The following is a 5,627-nucleotide window of genomic DNA, read 5'->3' on the forward strand; positions in this document are numbered from 1 at the left end:
TCGGAAGGCTCGCCGACGGGTTTGTTATGAAAGTCCTCCCCATAGCATCGTAGCTCGGGAGGCATCGAAAAGCCAATACCTTATCCTACTAACCCAAAAAAAAAAAAAAAAAATAATCACGTGATGCTTGAAGGAGATGCTGTGGATTCAACGGTCTCAAGCGGTATCAACAAGTATATAGCGAAAAACTATGTGCTTGATGAGTCTGCAAACTCAACTATCGGACTAACATTCCTCCCTTTTGTTGAACTGCAGGCTTCTTGGGAGGGCGCCGGTATTGACTAATAAAGTCGGGGTCTTCAGGGGTTAAACAGTGAACGGATGGTTGGCTCCCACTGATCATTTTTGATTCATTGTTTAACTTCAGCTGATCTGTCAATAACGGAGTAGCAGCTCATTGGCAGTCAACCATGCTCATGCTCATGCTCATGCTCATGCAGCGGCAGAACAAAACTTCGTCAAAATCAATTTAGGCGTTTGCAAATATTTATTGATGTTTATGTCCCTCGACTTTGACCACAAAAATTAAAAAGTTAGAAAATTGAAATTACAGACCACGGATTTAACATTTGAATGAAAAATTTGTTTTTGCAATTCCGTCGTGAAACTATTTACTTTTCCTGTCATTCTTGAACGACGAAATAGCCTACTTTTCTGTACCAAAAATAATAGAATCGAATAGCAACACTTTTCAAAATAAATGCTGAAAAGTTCTATTTTTCAGCACTCAAATGGGTGCTGAAAAGTTGAACTTTTCAGCACTTGTTTCGAAAAGTAACACTTTTTAACATTTTTTTTTGTTAAACGATTTTTTGACAAAATACATGAAAATTTGACATAAAATTTCACTCATTGTGTTTTTTGGAATTGCAAAAAATGTTGTATGGAACTCGTTGCAAAACTTGATTTTTTCAGCACTCTTCGTATTTATCCAACTCGGTGAACCTCGTTGGATAAATGTACGACTCGTGCTGAAAAAATCCTCTTTTTGCAACTTGTTGCATAAACTACTATTTAAAATGCATCATAAAGATATGAAATTTTTATTCATTTTGAGATTTGCTCATACGATATTTGAGAATATATTTCATAATTTTATATATTTTTTAAATTATAATTTGCATTGTTTTTTTTTTTATTTTCATAATTATTTATATGTTTATTTTTAATTGGCAAAATTAAATTTTATATTCTAGAAAACAATTACGCTATGTTAATGTTTTCAAAGCTCGATTAGATATTATTTTTTTAACTGACTTAACTTTTTTTTTAAATTGTTTTTCATTACCAAAGCTTTTAAGACGGTTTAAAAAGTAAACAACACCGGTTAAGCTAAACTGAAACAGTGATGTGCTCTGAAAAAAGTTTTTTTTTTCTTGAACAAATAATGTTGGTCTTATTGGTGAAAATTCACAGCAGTTTTCCAATTTCAAAACTCTAGTATTTTGAAAAAGAAGATGTTAATTCTTATGTACGAAGTTGATTATTAAAGGGGAAATCGAGCTGAAAATATTTCAAAGGCCATTTTTAACTCGAGATTTTGAAAATTTCAAAAGTAAGGTATATGTTTAAATGTTAAAATAAATCCTTTTTCAAGGAAGCTCATAATATGACCATATTTTTTCAAAATTTGGCTGATTGTAATTCACAGATTAACGTGAAAATAACATATAGTTGGACATTTTTTTAGTCTGGAAGGTATGACATAAACTTCATTATACAACGGTCCAAACTTTAACGTGTATTTATTTTGAGAAGCTCTTCTAGAACTCCTGCAACTTTCTGCCACTTAAGCGCCCCTTCTTTAATGACAAAATAAATTGAGCATTTAGCATTTGGCGCCACTGAATATTTTTTATATTTTAAACCAAATTATCTAGTTATTTGTAAATTTATTTTATAATTCAGCACCCTTTCTGTTTCAAATATCTTGGCGGTCGCCAACCGCGCCAACTCACTGATATTTGTATTTACACATTTACTTCTTGAGATATAAAAGTTTATTTGCTAGAACCTAGACAGCAAAAGCCCGAGAAAAATAATAAGATGTTGAAACCTTTTAGTAAATTTTAGCAATAAAAAAATCAGATGACTTTTTTGTTTTTTTGGCATGTTAATTTGATAAGTTTTTTTTCATTCATTTATTTAAAAAAAAAGGTGAAATTTCCTTTAAAAAAAACTTTTTTTTGTTGTTTTATGGATTCTTTCAAATAGCAGCTGTATTTTTTTTTTCATTTTTAGCGTATAATTTTGAATCAACTCTGTGAGTTTTAGGATTTTTTAAACCAAGTCATTATGAAATAGTAGTTTATGCAACAAGTTGCAAAAAGAGGATTTTTTCAGCACGAGTCGTACATTTATCCAACGAGGTTCACCGAGTTGGATAAATACGAAGAGTGCTGAAAAAATCAAGTTTTGCAACGAGTTCCATACAACATTTTTTGCAATTCCAAAAAACACACACTGAGTAAAATTTTATGTCAAATTTTCATGTATTTTGTCAATAAATCGTTTAAATCAAAAAATGTTGAAAAGTGTTACTTTTCAAAACAAGTGCTGAAAAGTTCAACTTTTCAGCACCCATTTGAGTGCTGAAAAGTAGATTTTTTCAGCATTTATTTAGAAAAGTGTTGCTATTCGATTCTGTTATTTTTGGTACAGAAAAGTAGGCTATTTCGTCGTTCAAGAATGACAGGAAAAGTAAGTAGTTTCACGATGGAATTGCAAAAAATATTTTTTTCAAACAAAACAATTTTTTTTTCTGAAAGTTTTAGCATTCTTTTAAAAGTGAACAGTTCATTTCATTTATAGTATAAACTTGTGATAATTTTAGAGTTTTATGTTTTGAGCAAATTGTCAAAATTATTTTTTTATGCAATTCGGCGAATCGACCAATCGCTGGAATGGCCGTCAGCGAAACGACAATTGGCAAAATGTACCAATTAAAAAATGTATTCAAATCAGCAAATGGAAAGAACTTTTGATAATTTTCGGTAAAAGCAACGTTTTCAATTTATAGCTTTTTAATGTTTAATTTCATGTAAAAATAAGTATTTTTCACATTTGAAAAATGTTCATGAAAGTTAATTTTAGAAAATATTTGTTCCTGTTTCTGATAAAATTCTCTAAAATTATCAGTATTGGACTTGATTTAAGATACAACCCTGTTAACTTAAAAAATGCGTTTTTCACTATTTTATCGCCGCAATTTTGGCCGTCATCTTGGATTTAAAAGTTAAAAATCCTTTTTGCGTGTGTTCGACAATCATAGATCAACGTTTTTTTTGTGTTTCGATTCTCCGAAGGTCGTTCATCTGAATTAAAATTATTCCAAGGCCTTCGGATGATCGAGTCTGGATAGTAATGCTTTTGAAAGATTCAACCATTTATTCATATTTGGTATTGAAAATTCAATTATTGGTCACCGAGCTATTGTGAGTTATGAATTTAAGGCTATTGGAATAGCATTTTCTACATTTCTTTTTTCTCATCATCAAATTTTATTTACTTACTAAATGCATAAGTTCTATTTAAAAAAACTTTGTTTAATCATGTAAAACCTTCGATTACAAACTTTTTGCCTCAACTTTTGAATTTTCAGTTCAGTTGTTCAGTTTTTTTTTCAAATTGTCTTCAACTTCTACTTGACCCGTGAAAAAAAATTAGTCGTTTAAGTTTTAGACTCTCTTCGTCGATATCGTAGGGACCATCGAGGAAAGGGTGAAATCAGAATAAGTTACAAAAAACCGAAGTATTCTTTTCCAAGGGATGGCATTTCTACCAAAACCGGAAGAAATATATAAAAAAAATCTGAAATAGACAAACGGAGAGTCAACTGCAATCAGAAATTGTTCCCTGGCGTATCGTTTAGCAATTTCAATAATTAAATAATATAAGAATTATTTAAATTATGTTTCTTTATACATGATGTATAATCCTTTCTGGCTTTAATTTTGAAAAAAATAAGGATGGTAAGATTATTTTAAGGATGGTACGAAAATTATAGGCTTGATTTAGAAATTTCTTTTTTTCTTTGTGTGAATTCAGTGCCATAAAAATATTTACTACTCATAAGATTGATAAATAATTGTTTCTGAAATTTTGATCAACACCAAGTTCCCACGAGGGAGTGGCATAAATTAGCAGTTCCATTAGCGATTTTTGTTTTTCTGCAGGTTCATTTCCACCATCAATCCTTCCGGCAGCCCCAATCCATCACGGAAAGCCGCACCTTTTTGGCTTGATGCCGACCGACAAAAAAAGAAACAGCCAGCAAGTGATCTGACGGATTCCTTACCGCCACGGACACCATCGGAGTGATCTACGGGTTCTTTCGGGGCCAATATTTCAAATGTGGCATTTCGCACAGCATATCGACTGCGGGATCTCGGAGCAAACAAAAGGGGGTTCCACAGAGTTGGAGTGGAAAAAAAAATTAAGGGTAGAGGTCAGATGGCGACTGAAGATCGATTTGCACCGCGATCTCCGCTAATTAATCTTTGCGCCACGGGTCTCGTGCGGCCGAAAAGAGGTTCAAAGGCTATGGTATCGGGGGCTGTGTTCGGGGTTTTTTTTTGGCAAACTTTCGGACGATGAATGGAACCGTACTTTGTGTTGTGACGTTTTTGGGGGTGGGATTTGGTTTTTGCTTGATCATCAAAATTTCGGTCATGTTAATTGGATGCCTTTCATCGCCACTGAAACTTTGTAGAGACGTAATATAATCATTTATCATATAAGAACTCTTGCGTTAAAGATGTTTTTGTTGTGGACATATGGATTTAATACATTATGTTAAAAAAAACGCCCCCGGGTGGACTTGAACCACCAACCTTTCGGTTAACAGCCGAACGCGCTAACCGATTGCGCCACGAAGGCGTGATGCCAGTTGAAAAAAATGATTTGTTGATTTTAAGGGCTCACAAATTGTTCAAAACTTACAATTACTTTCGCAAGATAGTTTTTTGATAACTTTTGAAGCAAAAATCTGGGCCAAACAGGTGGCTCTAATCAACTCTACAATCCGCACATACCACGATACAGGTTCCAATCGACCGCGCCCGATCAAAGATTAAGATAAGCTATCATTATTTGTCGTAACCAGTTATGGGCGAAGGAGACTCCATGTCCGCCCTGCTCTAACCCTCCGATATCAGGCCAACAATCGGCGGAGTCCGCAGGTCCCCGACTTGAGGCGCACGCAACTCATGTTCCGAAATAGAAAAGATTGCTGAAAGTCACACAATGTTTCCCCCCCACCCCGTACACTTCAGGCTTGAGAGCAGTCAAAGCGAAGGGAAACGACTCATGTTTTCTCGACGACAGCGGCCAAGAACCAGACCTGAGTTGGCGCGATAATGCAATCGCGATAAGCGGAAAACTCGCCCGAACCGTTTTGGTCTTATTTTACGCCCCACTCGAAGCAGCCGTCGTTGAGTCGCAGGTCTCACGAGGGACTTGTAGCGGCATTATGTTAGCAATAGGCTAATTGCATGTTTAACGATCTCGCGAGTTGGACGCGCGCGCGAGCAAACGCAAACTCTGGGAATGTCTCCTGGAGACCGCGCGGTGGTACCCCCGGATGAGAGGTATCAATTTATCATTAATTCTTTGGATTTTTTTTTCGA

General features: G+C 34.7%; 1 non-coding gene across 1 annotated transcript; it reads right to left on the reverse strand.

Annotated features, from left to right (window-relative positions):
- Nucleotides 1–4,804: 4,804 nt before the first annotated feature.
- Trnan-guu (transfer RNA asparagine (anticodon GUU)) lies at nt 4,805–4,878 on the reverse strand. Its single transcript has one exon. It is a non-coding gene; the product is annotated as a tRNA-Asn (tRNA).
- Nucleotides 4,879–5,627: the final 749 nt, after the last annotated feature.

Source organism: Culex pipiens, chromosome 2 (assembly GCF_016801865.2).
Source record: "Culex pipiens pallens isolate TS chromosome 2, TS_CPP_V2, whole genome shotgun sequence".
NCBI lineage: Eukaryota > Metazoa > Arthropoda > Insecta > Diptera > Culicidae > Culex > Culex pipiens.